Raw genomic sequence first — 19,481 nt, 5'->3', positions numbered from 1 at the left:
AGAACATCATGCCCAGTATATAAACTGGGGGGAGTTACCCAGAAGGGGGGGTCAATCTGAGTTCGGGAAGGGGGGTCTGGCATCAGTCAGTGGGCAGTGAGCAATTGCATTGTGCATCACTTGTTTTACTTTTTCACTTTTTATTGTTGTTATTATTGTTATTATTGTATTTTACTTTATTTTCAATTATTCTTATCGCAACATACAAGTTTTACTTTGATTCTCCTCCCTGTTCCACTGGGGGGGGGGGGGAAACGGGGGGGGGGGGTTGAGCAAGTAGCTGAGTGGTGCTTTATCTCCAACTGGGCTTAAAAACCACCACACCAACTGTCACGTGAAGGGGGGGGGGATATGGGCGACCCTTAGAGAGGGGAGATTCTTTCAACCCACAGAGATTTATTTGTCTGTCAGCGCCCCAGGGAAAATGAAACCGTGTATGTCCAACCCAGTCTGTCAGGTATCCCGTAAGGGGACTCTTCACTAGACAGATTCACAAAATCGGGGTAATTCGGTTGCCCTTTTTTGGAGACTGCCACGCAACAGTATAAGGGAGACCCCTCAACAGGTCTTCCCACGTGTTATTCCACAGCCGGCAAACTGTCAGCACCTTATGAAGGACTCTAACAGTTTACAGAATAACACTCTTTATTAATGCAAATTGGGACAAGTTAATAAGTTTCGTGGTCATCAGTGATAGGGTCTAGCTGCAAGAACACACTTGAAGCAATCTAATACTATAAAGCAAGTACAAGCACAAACTCTAAACCAAAACAATCTACTAATATATTATGGAGCAAAACACAAGTTCTAGTCCTTAAAGCAGTAATTAGCACGCATAGCATAAGTTTCTCACTCGACAGGTGTCCTTGGAGGGGGGGGGCAGGAAGACAGGTTCAGCCCATCAGCTGATCCAGCATTTCTCCCCATTTCCAGCTTCCTTTTATATTATTTCTTTAGGTTTAGGTGGAGTTTGAGTCAATCTATTCATAAGTGCTTAATTGGATAGCTGTCCTTGGCATCTATCTTTCTTGGTGGACAGATATGGTATGGTCAAAGTGTCACCGTGTTCCCTTTCCTGCAGGATGTTTGTGGAGGGTGGCCATAGTGCCTTCACATCACTCCCCTCTCCAGTAGATCCTCCAATAACAGGTGGTTATCAGTGTTTAGGGAACCTTTGTGTGGCATCGTGACCATGTTTCATCCAGGAAGCAGCAGCTGGTTCTCCTTCTGTAATTCTTATTCTCCTTTAACTTTTAACCCTATCCATTACTCCACACCAACACCACCAACTGTTGTAGTTTTAGTTAAATGGGAAGGATCTTTAGTGATGAATATTTCATACCACCACATAATTTGGAGTGTGGGGACCTCCCCCATCCGAGCTAGATCAGGGGAAGACTGTCCCCAGTGGCTCGGGACCTGACAGAAAGGTGGATCCCTGGAGTGGAGCATCCCGAGAACTCAGGAGACAGGAGATAAAAGAGCAGGCGTGAGCCAGAACTGCCTCTCTCTGTACCTGGTTTTCTGCCTGCTGGAGCATGACAGACTCTTGGAGTCTTTGCTGGGGTGCTCAGCCATTTCCTTTGCTGTTCGACTGAACCCAGATTCGCTATTTCACAACAGCCCAGAGACATTTTCACCTCAACCTGGAGCCACTGCCCAAGCCTACTCCACCCCACCGGGCCCCAGCACTGCGCCAGGTCAGCCCCAGCCCTGAAACCGACACCCACGTAGTTTGCTATGCCACACCATCACCTCAGCAGAATAAGACTTTCTCAGATGAAATATCCTTCCAGGTTTTGTTTTAATCTAGGGAGAAAGGGGGAGTTAGATAATATTTTTCTGCTGTTGTGTTTTTGGTTTTTTTTCTTTTTAGGAAAATTGTTATTTTTTCCTTCATTCAGACTCCTTGTAATTTTTACCCTCTCTATATTGTGGGAGAGAAATATAAAAGGAAATGTTTATCTCATTAGAGGTCTCAACCTCCCAAATATATATATATTGTCATTAAACCAAGACACCAACTTAAACCTCCCCTGACACAGCTTCATGCCATTCCCTCAGGTCCTGTCACTGGTCACCACAGAGAAGAGATCAGTGCCTTACAAGCTTTATATCTTTCTTATATCATTGTGTCCAAAACTGCACACAGTACTTGAGGTGAGGCTGCACCAGTGCAGAGTAGACCAGGTCAATCCCCTCCCTCAACCGGTTGGCACTGCTGTACCTGGTGCACCCCAGGACACAGTTGGCCCTTCTGGCTGCCTGGGCACACTGTTGACTTGTATTCAACTTGATGTTGAACAGGACCTCCATGTCCCTTTCTGCAGCACTGCTTTCCAGCATCTCATTCCCCAGTCTGTCCGTACATCAAGGGTTTCCCTGTCCCAGGTGAAGAATCTGTCACTTGTCTTTCTTAAACTCCATATGGTTGGTGAATGCCCAGCCCTCTCATTTGTCGAGGTCTCTCTACAGGGCCTCTCTGCCCTCAAGGGAATCAACAGGTACATCCAATTTGGTATCATAAGGAAACTTACTTAGTATACCTTTGAGTCCTGCGTCCAAGTCGTTTATGAAGATGTTGAAGAAAACTGGGCCTAAAATGGAGCCCTGCAGAACCCCACTAGTGACCAGTCACAAGTCTGATGTTACCCCATTCACTATAACCCTTTGTGACTGACCTGTGAGCCAGTTGCTCACCTACCGCATGATGTGTTTATCCAGTTGTGTGCTGGACATTTTGTCCAGAAGGATCCTGTAAGAGACAGTATCTAAAGTTTTACTTGTATTGGGACGAAGTCGTGATGATATTTTTGGTCTGTGTTTGGCCTTAGCCACCTGCAGTAGTTTTTAGTTCTCCCTGCCAAGTTCACTGATACAACAGTGAATTTGGCCTTGGAGGAAGAACTTCCGTATAAACTGTTTTAATTGGTCTCCTGTGATTGATTAATGGTTCGTCAAGGGCATTTGGAGGAGAAAGTGACGATGACACGAGGAAGGCTCACCCCCAGACTCAATTGGAAAGACCCCCAGGACACAATGCGCATGCGTGGGGGGATTTCCAAAGTTCTCACGCATGCTCAGAAGGGGTGCACTTACATAACCAAGGGGGGGGGATTGAGAACCCCTGACGGGGCGGTACTGGCCACACCTCCCTGGGCAGGTGTACTCAATGAACTGTATAAAAGCAGACATGCTTTCCGTGTTGGGGGCCAGCTCTACACGAAGGACCAAGTTGCTTTTAGCGGAGACGCCTGCTGAAGTGGGAGCCTGCCAACCCTTCGGAACACGTAGCTGCTGCAGAGAGGCTTTATAAGTGGTTAGAGTGGGTAAGACTCTCTTATAAGTGATACCTGGGTGAGTAGGGTGTTGCACCTTCCTTGTTAGGTTCTTTTTGTTCACTTTTCTCTTTCCTAATCTCTTTCTCTTGAGTACCTGTTTTTACTGTTAGCCACCTTTTGTAATAAATAGTTACTTTGTTAACTAGCAACGGTGTCTAGTTTTCCACGTTCCAGTATCTCTCGGACCTTTTCCCTGATAAAGTAACCCCTCCCCGATACATTACTGAAATCCAAAAAGATGACATCAACTGGTGATCAACTAGGTGGGTTACCTTGTCATAAAGGGAAATAAGTTTGACAAGCAGGACTTTCCCCTCATGAAGCTGTGCGGGCTGTGACTGATGACTGCATTGTCTTTCAGGTGTTTTTCAATAACTCCCAGAATAATCTTCTCCATAATTTTACCAATCACTGAAATGAGACTGACAGGTCTGTAGTTTCCAGGGTCATCCTTCTTGCCCTTCTTGAAAATTGGGACAGCATTTGCCAGCTTCCAGTCAACTGGGACATCTCCAGATTCCCAAGACCATTTAAAAATCCTTGAGAGAGGCGTCATGATGACATCAGCCAACTCTTTGAGTATTCTTGGATGAATCACATAAGGAATCAGCCTCCCTCTTGGTTCAGAGAACATCTACATTGGAATGAATGATAACAGTATATGGATTCATTGTGATTCATCTCAGTATGTTGGTCATCTGGGCATCTCAATGTGGAGTTTTTTTTCTTAATCAATTTATGAACTTCAATCATATTATTCATAGCACAAAAGCACACAAAGGAGTGTAGAGTATATCACAGTACCACTGGCATTACAATTACCATTTCTTCCAAAGCACAATAGCTGTTGGTTTTCAAACATAATCTGAAGTTTCCCCTCTTGGTGTCACTTTATTAATGTTTTTAGCTTCTTGTTCTATTTCTTGTGATTCACTAAGAAGTTGATGTAGCAAGCCAAATGTGAGAACAAGAAGACAAAGGCCTGGGAAATGTCTAGATGATCTTGTATTGTTTTCTCTAAGCCGTGATTTACTGTCCAGGAACAGAGCTAAGCTCTCAAGTTTGCAATTCACCACGTGGGGGTGTGAAAAAGGGGTAACTTGAAACTCCAAGGTCTATGTGTGTGTGATGTCTGGATGATCAGGCCGGCCTGCGAGAGTGATTGATGTGTGACTTGCAGCTGTGTCCTGCCTTGATTTGCTTAACCACTCCCAGCTGAAAGTGAATGAGGTAAAAACCCTGGATCATGAGGAATATAGCGATTTCTGTCCATCAAGCCAGAAGTCCGTGTGTCATTCCATCACACTTTATTCCAATTATGTAATTCACCAATGCTAGTGTACATTATGATTCCAGGAAGAAAGGCACTCAGACTCTCTAAGGTATTGATTAAAATATAATTTATTGGAGCTAGTATTAGAAGGAAAAAGAGAAAAAGAAGAATATGTCCCTTCATGTGGTGGGAACCCTGAGCTATGGAGCATAGGATGGATCTCCAATCAGGGCATGGTATGTTGCATAGATCCCATCCATAGACAGGTCTTTAGAGTTCTTACAGGATTATCTTGCAAGAAAGCAATCATTTCTACTCTCAAGCAAAAAGATGTGCACATGACAACATTCTGCTTTACTTTAAGGACAAGGCCATGTAGGTGCTTCTCCATTACAATTAGCTGGCTAAGTTTATCCTGTGGCCAGGGAATATGTACAACACAACACAGACTACACTAAGATATAAGTGCATCCTTATAGTACAGCACACTAAGCTATAATGCAGCACAGCACAGACCTGGGCCTGGGTCTATTCAGGGCATATGAGTCAGCAGTGTGCCCTGGCAGCCAGGAGGGCCAACAGTGTCCTGGGGGGCATCAGGCAAAGCATTGCCAGCCAGTCGAGGGAGGTGATTGTCCTGCTCTGCTCTGCACTGGTGCAGCCTCACCTTGAATATTGTGTGCGGTTTTGGTCACCGCAATATAAGAAAGACACTAAGCTATTAGAGACCGTCCAAAGGAGGTCTACGAAGATGGTGAAGGGCCTTGAGGGGAAGCTGTATGAGGAGTGGCTGAGGTCACTTGGTTTGTTCAGCCTAGAGGAGACTGAGGGGAGACCTCATTGCAGTCTACAACTTCCTTGTGAGAGGAAGAGGAGGGGCAGACACTGATCACTCCTGTGTGGTGACCTGTCACAGTTAACAGCAGATCTGTCGGAAGGAAGACAGGACTATAGAGGCAGATACCCTGAGTCACGGTGAGCTTGCTGGAGCTTAGTCACTATGAGTATACAAATGCTGAATCATTGTGAGTGTGCTACAGAGCAGCCAATCATGATGTATGTTTACAAAAAAGCACCAATTGTGGTGTAACATGTATGTTATGCCAAGAGCTATAAATGTCGGTAACTTGTTACAATAAAGGATCTATCTATCCCTCTCCTGTCCTGCTTTTGGTAGAAGACTCTTTCTGTGTCGCTTTGGCTGTCTCAACAGCGACATCTGGTGACTCCGACGCAGAGCTGTGCCGAAGATTTTTCTCTGAGAGAGAATTTGCAGTGATTTATCTCAGAGAGAGAGAGTTTGTGGTGATTTCTCTCCGAGAGAGAGAGTTGGCGAAATGGCGCAGGGCTGGCGGTCTCGCTGCCTGCGGTGAAGAATTCCGAAGCATGTGTGTGTGTGGGGAAACGGCTTTCCACCGGAGCTGAGCGGAGGTGGTGCCAGGCACAGCTGTGCCTGCCTCCCCTCCCCTTCCTCCCTGCGCGGACAGCCGTGCAAACACCCTTTCGTTGATTTGTGTTTTGCAGACAAGTCTTTACAGATTGCTAGAAAAGGTTTTGTGTAGACTAATTTAGTAAAATGCCTGGTTCCAAGATATTTTATTTGACAAAGGCAGTTTTTGCCAGAAAAAGAAAAAAAAAAGAGACAGAAAAGGAAAATTGGGCCGTTTTAGCCTGAGATTTCCACCTTTGTCGGGAGAGAGATAAGATCTAAAGAGATAATACAGGGAATTGCCTAGCAACAGACAGCCTTTCAAATTTAAACTGTTGCTTAGTAAGTGAATAAAGGAAATCAAATCCTTTTCTACCTTTTATAACAACAAACAAGAAAGAAAACTTCTTTGATAACCTTGATTTTTCTGTTCTCTTCTCAGTAGAGCATATGCCAGAAAGACTGAGAGGTGTAAATTTTTTCTTAGTCAATTTTTTTTAATGCAAATTGTTGCTGAAAACCAGAAAACTTTCTGAAGAACTCGAGTGCTTTCAGAACTGTGAAGTTTTCTAAGAAAGAGAAACAAAAGAGTATAAATACTCCTTCACCCAAAGATATTTTACTGGAAAAGATAACAGCACCAATAACAAACTCTAAAATAGAACACAACTGACTATTAGTTACAGCCTTGCATTGATTTGTTTAGGTTTATTACATTTGGGGATTCAAAAGACAAATTCTACCTTACTCAGATTCTGTGAGATACAAATATGCGTAATTTTGAAGATATCTAAAATTGTTTTAAACTGCATCTGTTCTAGTCTCAGTGCTAAGCAGCAGAGGTGTGTCCTTGTTATCAAGTGACAAGCTTAGACCAGAACTGTTGCTGCTTTGCCAGGAAGCATCCCTGATCCCCTGGTATGCTCCTATAAGTAAGACCCAGTTTTGAAGCAACCTGAGTGAGTTTTGCTGTAGCTTTATTTAAATTGCTAAAGTTGAAAGTTGCTAAATGTTGTTTGCAGTTGTTAAATTCTTAAATGCATCTATGTAAGTTAAACTGTTATAACTATTTTGTTTAAATAATGTGTTTAAAGTTTTCAAGAATTCCTATTCTTCATTACTTAATGCATACAAATATTCTCAAAATATTATGTTATCCCAGAAAAGTATATAATATCAGCAAAAATTCAGAATTAGTTGCTTATAAATCCTAGCTGATCATATCTTTTCAGAGGCTGGGTGAGACTGCTAAAGTCTGAAAGGACGTGACTGTTGTGCAGTTTCATGTTTTGCATCCAAAGAGGCAGAAATCTGCCCTATGAATTACTGTGAATCTTTACATTAGAAAGGTGGAAGTTTCAATTTTAAAAATACTGTTCAAATCCCAAGCTATGTGTGGCTTGATAACAGAAAAGTAAAGGATACAATACTATATTTAATCCAATTATGCAAATAAAACCCTTATCAAAATCAGTAATCCCATCCTCTGAAGGATTTCCATATGCTGGAATTTCGAACAGCCAGTTGTTTCTTCATAATGAAAACTGACAGTTATCAACCTGCTCAATTAATGCCTTGCTACTTGCTTTTATCAGTTACAATGGCCTTCCTGAAATTCAGTGTGTTTTGCTTTACAATGGGACAGAATTGTTCTGCAATACAACCTGATAAAATGCTACTCAAAATGATAAAAACAGAGTAAAAGAAAATACAGAAGTTAGAGACCTAAAGAAGCTGAGTTAAAACTAAATGCGATTGTTTTAACCAATGTTATTTGAGAAGCAGGATTGAAGAATGCTCCAGAAAAAATTCATAAAACCAAGCCATAGAACCTATCTCCTACGGAGAGAATTATACTACAAAGAATCATCACTAAGCCTTCAACTTCAAAGAAAAACTGCAAAATTACCCACGATAACCACTTAAAACTGACTAAACTATGAATAACAAACTTGTAAGTTTTTTATTAAAGGTGAAGAACAACTAGAAGAGGCAGATGAACAAGAACCGAGAGTTAACTACATCCCAGACATCAGAGACAACTTGGACTGACTTCTCACAGAAGATGCTGAATTTCAAGCTGTATTAGCAGACTGTAATAGTGATTTATCTATTCATTTTTCTAGGTACCGACTATAGACAGAAATCACGTGTTGCTGCCAATCACACATTACTCACGTAACTCAGACATTGGTTTAACTTCTCCACAATTTAGGAAGTTTTGAAAAAACTGTAAGGACAAGTAATGTTGTAATTTGCTGTTTTTCCAAAGTTAAAACAATTCTTGCAGGTTGAAGTGCATGTCACGCTGCAGACATCCGGCATAAATCTCTAAAGGTTACAACATTATACTCAGTGTGAGGGGGCATGAACCTCTTTAACAGAATTATTTGCAATGTACTGCATGAATTCTAATAACTGTTTTGTTTTCCTTTAGTGACTACTGCTGTGAAACTTCTCTTGATATGCCTAATGTAAATGTTCAGAGATTCTTATTCAGTATTAACACTGTTGAGTAGATAATCCCACGATAATGTATTGTACAGGCTAATTTAATCCATATTTGATACAATATCCCTTCAGTTCAGTCAGGGTGTGAATTATGAGTAACTAGGTTCAGGAGGTGAAATACCATTTGTTTTGATTTGCAGCTCTTACAGCATGCTGCTAAAAGATGAACAAAAATATAGAATTAGATGTTGTGCTAATAGAATAACATAACCCTGAATTTTACACATTAATAGAAATTGCTTTATAGAGCATTCCATACAAAATTTCTAATACCCTTTTTAATTAATGTTAAAAGTGGAAGTAAGGATAATTCTTCTAATGAGAAAATAGATGTTAGTGCCTTAAAGATTAAATTTCAGTAAGCAACAAACATGTCCCACTGTGGTGGTTTGAAGCTGTCTCCCTGCCAAGTCTCCAAACCTCACCGCAAGAGCTCCCCCCCCCCAAAACCAAGGGAAAAGAAAAAAACAAGAGAACCAAAACAAGAGAGAGACAACTAAAGCAATTAATATAAATATATATACACTTATATTACATTTATATACAATTGAAATATATGTACAATTCCAAAAGGAAAAGGGAAAGGGAAGGGGGAAGGAAAAAAAACCAAACAAAAAAACCAAAATAGATATACACATGATCAAAAACTCAGGATCTAGCAAACTAAAGAATTAGCAAAAGAATATCTTACTACTCTCCTTGAGACAACAGAAATTGCACTGGAATGACTGCCGGCACCTTCCGCCTCCCAAGGTCCTACTAGGCCTCGCTAGACCCCACTCCCCCACACAGCAGAACTGACAGCAGGGAACCCACCCCTCCAGAGCCACCGGAAGGGAAGAGGGATTATGTAGTTGGAGGAGAGGTAGCCATGTTTTGAGACCACGAGGAGAGAGAGGGGCCAGGGAGCCCCGCTGGGGGCCAAGACCCCCAGCCCCCTGGCTTGGGCTGCAGGAACTCAGAACAGTGTTAAACTGAATCGAATGCCGTGGCCAAAAAAACTGAGGGGAGTTTCTTTACTGTGAGTGGACAGCCGAAGAAACTCAAACAGCAGCATGAGCAGCACTGAACAGAGAGCTGCGACTGAAAGCCAAGAAGAGGGAAGCAGCAAAGATGGCATGGAACCAAGCTGAGAGACACAGAGCTGTCCAACGGAGAGAGACAGAGAACCAAGCTCAGTAGAGACTGTTTGGGGTGAGACTTAGCTTTATTTCCCCAAACCCTTGAGACCCCTTTTGGAAGGAGGGGGTAGACTTCCACTTGGAGGGAGTCCTGAAATGCAGAGAGGTCCTGGAGCTGGACCAGGACAGCCAGAAGGAATGTGGGGAAAGTGTCCTCCCTTTCCCCCCCCTTCACCATGCTGGCAGTTTGAGACAGAGCAAAGGAACTCTGGGTAGGACGCTTGGGGCAAAAACTGAACTGAAAGCCCTAAACGTTCTGACTCAGGAGGAACTTGAATCCCCTGAGGAAGGGACTGTCATGGGTGCCTTGCACTTCGTGATATGACTGTGGTGAAGCAAGCTTGTCCCTGCTTTTGCAACCCATGTGAGAGAGACTTTTGACTGGAACCGAAGGGCCGAGGGGTGAGAGGAAACCCCTGCATTGTAATGAAGAGAGACAGATTTTCCAGCTACGATGGAGTGAACCTGTTGCTTGGAAAAGATTGTGCTGCCTTGAAAGTGATTCTCTTCTTTTCTTTCTGAACTTTTATTTGGAGGGAAAGGAGGGATTTGATTTGTGTATATATATATATATTGTTTTACCATAGGAGAGATAGTTAGAATTGTTATATATAATGTATTATAGTATTTATTGTTAGTAATAAAATTTAATATAATTTCCCCATGCTAGTAGATGTGTTATCTCTGGAAAACCCTCTCACACTGAAGCAAAATTGTGGGAGAGGGGCTTGGAAATTGGAAATTGGATTTTTGGGAGTTTCAAACCGCAACATCCACCTATCTCAAGGATAAATAAGACTTTTAAGTACTAACTTTACATAAAAGATAGAATACATGTGACTCGAGCATTGCAATTTCAGAAATTTTCACTAAAATAACTGTCTCTTTTTAACTTTGTTTTATAGTGAAGAACATGATACAATAATATTCAACTACAGACAGAAGCTTTAACTTATTTACCTTTTGTTTTAACCTACAGGGACCAACTGTAGGACTAGCAGTGCCTTTTTGCCCTTCTATATGTCTACTTACTAAAACAATAATTAAGAGTAATTCAGAAAATTTAATCCTAATCCAGGTTACTGTAGTCCAGTGATTGCAAACTAAACCTTTCTTTCCTTTTCCCCCTTCCTGGCATCACATTTGTGTCTCCCTGCAGCAAACTCATTGAGGAAGTCTATTCAACCAAATAAGTTGGGTTTTTTTGCATAACTAGATCAACCATGTGGCCTGAATATCGAGACTACGTTGTCTCCACAGTGAACTGACTTAAACACTTATGCAAATAAGCCCACGAGACAAGTGGAAGTAAAAATAAGATCAAGTAGTGTATATAACACATGATGTGTAATTTCTCTTGATGTTCCTTAATCATCTCCTTTAGAATGCTCTGTATGTAATACTGTCTTCTTAACTTTGACTTAACTGGAAGTTAGTACCCAAAATGAAATAGCATCAATAACAGATAATAGTAATAACAGTGGAACTTAGGTTATGAAACAAATTAAGTGCATTTCAGTTAGAAATTAAAAGTGTATGGGCATTACTTTCTTATGTTCTTTTAGCTCAAATGACATTGTTTCTATTGTGTTGCATAGAAAAATCAAATTACTGCAAAATGCAGAAATTACTCGCCAGTGTTATATCTTTGACTTTATTAGCCTTTACTATTCTAAACAAAACTAACTCACTCATAGAACAAGTTATTATCAAGAAAGCATTTTACACATCAAATGACTATTTTTAAATACAAAAAAAGGGGAAAGAGACTATGTATGCGCATAAACAGATGCTAAATCAGAATAGATCTCATTTAAATTTGTTAGACCTTATATTCCTTATAATAATTCCTCTTCAAACCAGGTACAGTTGTTGAACGTGACTACCAAAAAATGACAGACCGAGAAGTACAGAGTCAATAACTACTTAAAATGTAAACTGTGTAATGAAAATGTAAAGGTATAATAGAAATTCCAGTTATGCGTGAGTGAAGAATGACTGAGGTGACCACCTATTGAATAACTGGAAAAAGATTGTATGAGAGAGAAAAACTGTGTAGATATATGTGTGTAGACTTAAAAATACTTTACATGAGTGTCAAGATTTTAAAGGAATGTGTTACATGAATCTGTCGGACCATAGTGAGTCCTTATTCTAGATGGTAGATGAACTCTAACTTTTTCTTGGTGTAGTGTTGTTATCCATCCTTGTTGGTAAATGCTGCATTTCTTCTTAGCTTTGAATCAGGGGTTGTCGATACTGATGCCTTACTTGATCAACCTGTTGCAAAGGGCCCTGCAACAGACTGTCAGGGCCATCTTTGTGGCATAAATACAAAAAAAAGGGGGAATTGTTGGGGTTAACAGCAGGTCTGTCGGAAGGAAGACAGGACTATAGAGGCAGATAGCCTGAGTCAAGGTGAGCTTGCTGGAGCTTAGTCACTATGAGTATACAAATGCTGAATCATCGTGAGTGTGCTACAGAGCAGCCAATCGTGATGTATGTTTATAAAAAAGCACCAATTGTGGTGTAACATGTATGTTATGCCAAGAGCTATAAATGTCGGTGACTTGTTGCAATAAAGGATCTATCTATCCCTCTCCTGTCCTGCTTTTGGAAGAAGACTGTTTCTGTGTCGCTTTGACCGTCTCAACAGCGACAGTGACCAGTGACAGAACCCAAAGGAATGGCCTGAAGTTGTGTCAGGGGAGGTTTAGGTTAGATATTAGAAAAAGGTTCTTCACCCAGAGTGTGTTTGGGCACTGGAACAGGCTTCCCAGGGAAGTGGTCACAGAACCAAGCCTGCCAGAGCTCAAGAAGTGTTTGGACAATACTCTCAGGCACATGGTGTGACTCTTGACGATGGTCCTGTGCAGCATCAGGAGTTGGACTTTGATGATCCTTGTGGGTCCCTTCCAACTCAGCATGTTCTGTGATTCAGTGGGTTAGCTGTTATGCACATCACTCAGTAGTTTCCTAGTTAGGATCACTGCATGTGATCCTAGACTTAATCCCACCATAGTGTTTTTGTATGTTATATTGCTCTATGTCTCAATTTAACGAGACAGAAATGTTTACTAAGGAGAGTGGGATATGAGAAAAACTCAAGCTCCTCATTCTGAGTAATTATAATTTTGGAATTAAGAGGCTCCAGTCAAAAAGGTGTAGAAAAGAAAATAACAACTCTTTACTAAAGAACATATTTATATAGGTAACACAAGAAAAACAAGCAATAATCCTGTAACCAAACTTCCACCGAAAACAATTAAGTACTTTTTTACCTTTTGGCGCAGTTATAACAACACCCAGCAGGGGCTGCATTACCTCACTCACAGTCGCCAGGTGGTGCTGTTGAGCCTCAGGACGAGCAGAGGCTGCAGTTGCTCTCTGATGGTCGGCAGAGGGCACTGTTGGACCGGTGTGCAGGAAGCAGCTGAATGGGGTCCCCCACTGAAGGGGGAAGGGAGAAGGGGAAAGGGTGATTCCTCCTGTGACTCACATTGTCAAAGACTGGCTCCAGTTGGAGCTCCCCTTCCTCATCAATGGGTGTAAACTGCCACCGACATGGAGAAGGAGGGGGGGGGGAGGAGAAGAGCAGCCTTTGTCCTTAAAAGTTCCTCTGCAGATGGTACCAGCTTCTCCGATGAAATCCCAGGCAAGTCCAGGCCGTGGGCAGAACAGGGAGTGAGGGAATGGAGGCAAACCAGGGCCAAAAGCAGCTAGATGACTTGACCCAAAACAAAATGAACCCCAGAGCTCTTCTCTTCACACTCTCCCTGAGTCAGGGCAAAAGTAAAGTGCCATCCTCAGAAGAAAAAAACACTCACCTCCCCCTACAGTCTTCTGAAGCCATTAGATTGGAATGCGGAGCTATCAACCAGTCCTTTTGTGTGTATGTCTCACTCTGGCCATGTCCTCCCCACTCCCTTGCTCAACACCTTTCTTTCACAGTGGTAAAGGGAAAAAATTCCAAGCAGGGGTTTTGGTGGTTTTTTTCTTTAAAACAAGGAAACCTATGACACTCTGATTATACTGTAGTTGATGCATGACATGTGTGGACATTGCAGATGTTTCACCCCTTATCTATAGACATGAGAAAAATTGCACATACATTTACGTAATTTAAACCAATTTGGACATTGATTTTTAAGCTCTATGTGTTCAGGTGATTGATATTTTTACAGCAAGAAACCATTACTTTGGTTGTTTGCTGTCTTGTTAGTCTCAACTTCTAACAGTTGCATTTGGATACAAGTTCTGTCAATCCTAGTAACATTTCTCCAGTCCTAATACTTTTTGTGAGAAATATCTCTAATTAAAATTTCAGAGATGGCCAAAAAAAATGAAACAAAGAACTTTATTAACAGCACGCTGGGTGCACCAGACTCGTGACCAAGTCCGAGCACACCCGGATGGGAGGGACGAGCCCTTTTAAGACCCTTTGATTAGCATAACCACTCCCTCGCTCCTCCCATGCCAGGCCTCACTCTTTTCTTCCTTAAAAGGCGATCTTTGCCTTCTGGCGCAGTCCATTGGTTGTCCTCATCCACCTATCAGGTTGTTTCCCTGCCCCTGGCCGCATGGTTCCCTGGCGGTGAGCCCAGGTTGGTCTCACCACCTTACATTCTTCCCGGCTCGCCTTCACACTGTAACAGTAAGCAAACAGAACAGTAAGTAACAATAAGTAGCAGTAAGCAGGCAGAACTATAAGCAGAGCAGTAGGCAACCTCAAGCAGAACTGTATGTAGCAGCAAGTAGGCAGCAACAATAAGCAACTTCAAGTAGAACCACAAGCAGTCCACCAGTCCCCGACCACAAAATAGTTCCCCAGTCCTTCAAACAAAATGGCTCCCAAGTGCCCCAGCACGAGGCAGCCATGGAAACCCCTGCTTGTAAGAAAACTGTCCTATTTATTTCCCACACTTTTCATTATCTTAAGTTTTCAATGGCTTTGTTTACATTTTGTTCTCAATATGATATGAGCAAAGCTTGATTTGAAAGAATTGCACAATCTGATATTTCCTCTCAATTACTCGCTTGGTTACATTGATTTTCGATCAGCTGTTCATTTCAGGTTAGTATAATTTTTAAGACAGAAATAATATTTTTACTTGAAATCAGAAACTTGTTAGCAAGACAGCATTATTCCTACCATCTGTCACATGAAAGGGAGGTTTCCTCGAACTCTTTATGTTTGAACAGTTGTTATAGGTTATAAATCCAAGGAGGAATTTTTCTTCCCCCTGCCCCCACTGTAAGAAAGATGGAGAGCTCAAAGCTGTCCAGTTGGCATTGGACATTGCTGAATGGAAGATGTGGCCCAAACTTTATATCTACACTGACTCATGGATGGTGACCAATGCTCTGTGGGGGTGGTTGGACAGATGGAAGAAGAAAAATTGGAAACGTAGGGGAAAACCCATCTGGGCTGCTGATACATGGCAAGATATTGCTACCCGGGCAGAGAAGTTGATTGTGAGAGTCCGCCACGTAGATGCCCATGTGCGCAAAGGCCAAATCAATGAGGAGCATAGCAACAATGAACAGGCAGACCGAGTTGCACAAGTCAAGGTGTCGCAGGTGGAACTGGACTGGCAGCACAAAGGAGAATTGTTCCTAGCACGGTGGGCCCATGATGCCTCAGGCCATCAGGGCAGAGATGCCACCCATAGATGGACACAAGACTGAGGGGTGGACTTAACCATGGACATTATCTCCCAGATTATCCATGACTGTGAGACCTGCGCTGCCATTAAACAGGCTAAGAGACTGAAGCCCCTGTGGTATGGTGGATGTTGGAGTAAGTATAGATACAGGGAGACCTGGCAGGTTGATTACATCACACTGCCACAAACCCACCAAGGTAAGCGCTATGTGCTCACCATGGTGGAAGGCACCACTGGATGGCTGGAAACGCATCCGGTGCCCCACGCCACTGCCCAAAATACCATCCTGGGCCTTGAAAAGCAAGTCCTGTGGCGACATGGCACCCCAGAGCGCATTGAGTCAGATAATGGGACTCATTTCAGGAACAACTTAGTTACCACCTGGGCAAAGGAGCATGGCATTGAGTTGGTGTACCACATCCCATACCATGCAGCAGCTGCGGGGAAGGTTGAATGGTATAATAGACTGTTGAAAACTACCCTGAAGGCGTTGGGTGGAGGGACATTCAAGCACTGGGATCAGCGTCTAGCAGAGGCTACATGGTTAGTCAACACCAGAGGCTCCATCAACTGAACCGACCCTGCCCAGTCAGAGTCCCTTCACACCGTGGATGGAGACAAGGTCCCAGTGATTCACATGAGGGGTATGTTACATAAAACAGTTTGGATTAACCCTGCCTCGAGCAAAAGCAAACCCATTCGTGGGATTGTTTTTGCCCAAGGACCCGGTTGCACATGGTGGGTGATGGCGGAAGATGGAGAAACTCGGTGTATACCTCAAGGGGACCTTATTTTCCGGTGAACTGGCTGTAACACTGTATCTATATCTGTATTTGTACCTACATATTAGTGAATGTGTACATAGTTAGAATAATGTATGTACCTATGAAGTTCAAAGACTTAATTTGATAAAGTGTGGTAGCATGGGAAAGAAAAATTAGGGGTGGATAATGTTATAGGTTATAAATCCAAGGAGGAATTTTTCTTCCCCCTGCCCCCACTGTAAGAAAGATGGAGTTCGAACGGGAAGGGGGAAGGGGGAGTGATTAGCTTTACAAAAGATCTAGCTGACAGAACCTGACTGATGGTCCATCAGAGACTGGAGTGAGGGGGGAGGAGTTTTGTTCTGTTGCTGGCCCTCCTCACAAAGGAGAGAACAGTTTTGGGTTTCTTTCTGGAACAGAGACGGGGTCTGTGTGCATGCATTTGGAAAAAAAGCCTTGACGTCAGTTTTTCTTGATCTCGACCTGGTCAGTCCTCACCACTGACCTCGGCTTGCTTGCACGCTGCCCTTGCCTCCAGTCTGAACCTGTTGTGTTTTCATCGGAGAGTTTTGCGCTCACTGGGAGAAAGGGAGGAGCCTTGAAACACTGTCAGCCGAGAACAACAGTGAGTTCCATGGGGGTGGACTGTTTTTCTTTTCCTCTTCTTCCATTGGGGGAAGGGTCCCCATTTTTTTTTGGTTTCTCCTGTGATCCAAGACCCACTGCACAGTGACCACCAGAGCCCAACAGGGCCCCCTGCAGGCCACGACCGAGTACTGCAGGCTCTGCACCTCCAATGATCATACAGTGCCCCCTGCAGGCCAACACAGAGAACTTCAATCTCTGCACCTCCAGTGATCCAACAGCACCCCCTGCCGTGATTAGAACCGTGCTAAAGGACAAAGAAGTATTCAGACTGTTTCTTTTGTTTGAAGGGGACTTTTGTGTACAGGACTATTGTCTAGTTGTTTTTGTGTTCTGTTACTGTCCTTACCAACATACATATATCTTTTAATAAAGGGCTGTTATTTCTTCTTTTTTTCTATACTTCCTTGATTAGAACCTCTTAATTTTGGATTTACAATTGCTGAGAGAGAGGAGTTTGGTCTATCTCATAACTCATCCTCTTTAGCAAACATTCCAGTCTCTTCAAACTGAGACAACAGTCTATCAACACCCCAAGAAAGACAAGACCCTTGCACCCAATCAGTCTGTCAGTGCCCCGTTATGGGGACCCCACTGAACAGCCTACTGTTGGAGGGTGGTTCAGCTAACCTATTCAAGGACACATGCCTACAGTATATCAGAGCTGAATCTTAAATAGAGACCTCCTTATGGATCTCCCTGCTCTTAATTGTTATCAGTTTTGTCAAGTATGTTATCCGCTGCCAGCAGCTGCTAGTGCCCTTGAAGGACTCACACTAAAGAGTTTACAGAATAACACACTTTATTAACAAACAGGTTAAGGTTCAGAGATTGCTGCTGATAGTAACTGACTGCAAAATGAACTTGCAGTCATATACAGATAAGCTCTAATCCCCAATGAGAGTTAGTTCTACATAATAATTTAGCATGCATAGAATATGGTTCTAACCCAATAGGCCCCTATGGGGGTGAAGGCAGGTTCTGCCAGTTGACTGATCCCAGAAATTATGATGGAGTCTTTTCTGACCTCCCTCCCCACTTAAACTATATTTATATTATTTTCTTTGAGGGAGGGGAAAAGGTAAAGTTACAGTTGATGTCATCTCATGTTTAGGTGGAGTTTGAGTGACTTTAGTCATTAGCATATGTAGGGGTGTGTGCAGGTTTCGAGCCGGCTTCCCACCAAGTCTCCGAAACTTGACAACAAGGCCTGCTTCCCAGAGAGGAAAGAGAAAACGAACCACGGGAAAAACTGAAAGAAGTTTGAGCGAAACGGGATTCTATCAAAAAAGTATATATTTACAATTATATATATATACAATTTGAATATATTATCTACAACAGGGAGCTCCCGGGAGGAGGGATAAAAGGGAAAAGGGAGGGGGAAACAGGGATAAAAAGAAGCCTAAAAACAAATATCTCCTAAATATACCCATTAATAGAGAGCAAGTCAATAAATATAAAAACGAATTAAATACTTCCCTGATCGGGACAGCAGAGGTGTGCAAGGTAGCAGCCAACTCCCCCACACCTCCCGGAGAAACCGGAGATAACGGTAGGTCTGAGTAGCAGACCCTGGCCTATATAAGCAAAACCCGTCTTCCTTTAGCTTAGTTCCCATTAGCTGCATTGTTTTCAACGGAGCATAACCACAACACTGTTGTATTGCTTCAGCCTTTGTTTCATACCTGCATTGATTTCAACAGAGTGTGACCACAGCACCTTCATGCCACTCTATCCTTTGTTTCATGTTTCTCTCAGTGGTACACCAAGCTCCTTCAGTGTTCCTGCTCCTAAGGTGTCCCAGTGAACTATAAACAACACATGCATTCCTTCTTGCTGAACTTTGTTTTTTAGTTTTCTCCCCACATCATCTTAAAACGCAAACAATATTACTTGTGCATTGTAATATTTTCTTATATACCTCAATGGTGGAAGTAGACACTTTTTATTTTCATGATCAGGCATCCTCTTGTTTGGAAAAGGAGATGCCTTGAAATAGGAGTAGTTTTTCTTCCCTCAGTTTGTCCCTAATTTTCTCCTGGTTTTCAACCCTTAGCCATTGCAATTAATCTCTAAAGAAAGGTACCTATACCTTCTTCTTTTTCATACATGCACATATGACAATAAAATCAAAGCAACTGTATTGAAGCCACATGACAACAGTAACCATAGGGTTGAAATGGATGACTTACTCCTCTGTCAAAAACAAAGTGCATTAATAAGAGTAATTTAAGTTACCCAAGTTGGTACATCTTCCTTTGTAGGTGTTTCTGGTGATACTAAGTATCTAATTAACTGCATTTTTTTGTTTCCTTATTTTATCAATTTTATTAGCTAATATTTTTAAACAGCTGTTCACTACTCTTCCTTCTGTGGAGCAAAGTTAGAAATCTTACTTTAGTTGAATGAATGACCTTGCATTCCGATCTTGTTCTCCAAACAGAAATTCCCTAAAATTGAACTGTACAAAGGACTCGGCAAAGGTGAGTCTGTGCCATGACTCAATATTGTGCAATATTGTCAGTACAGGAAGAGTTTTAAAGAAACTCACACACAGAAAATGAATGAGGTTGAATCACCATAAAGCAATGGTGGTTTTCTATATCCTCCTGTCTCTGTCATTTCTGTATGAAATTTCTGTATGAAGAGAGCTGTGTAGTTACCATAA

The sequence above is a fragment of the Chiroxiphia lanceolata genome, chromosome W, assembly GCF_009829145.1.
Source record: "Chiroxiphia lanceolata isolate bChiLan1 chromosome W, bChiLan1.pri, whole genome shotgun sequence".
Lineage (NCBI taxonomy): Eukaryota > Metazoa > Chordata > Aves > Passeriformes > Pipridae > Chiroxiphia > Chiroxiphia lanceolata.
This window is presented reverse-complemented; position numbering follows the sequence as displayed.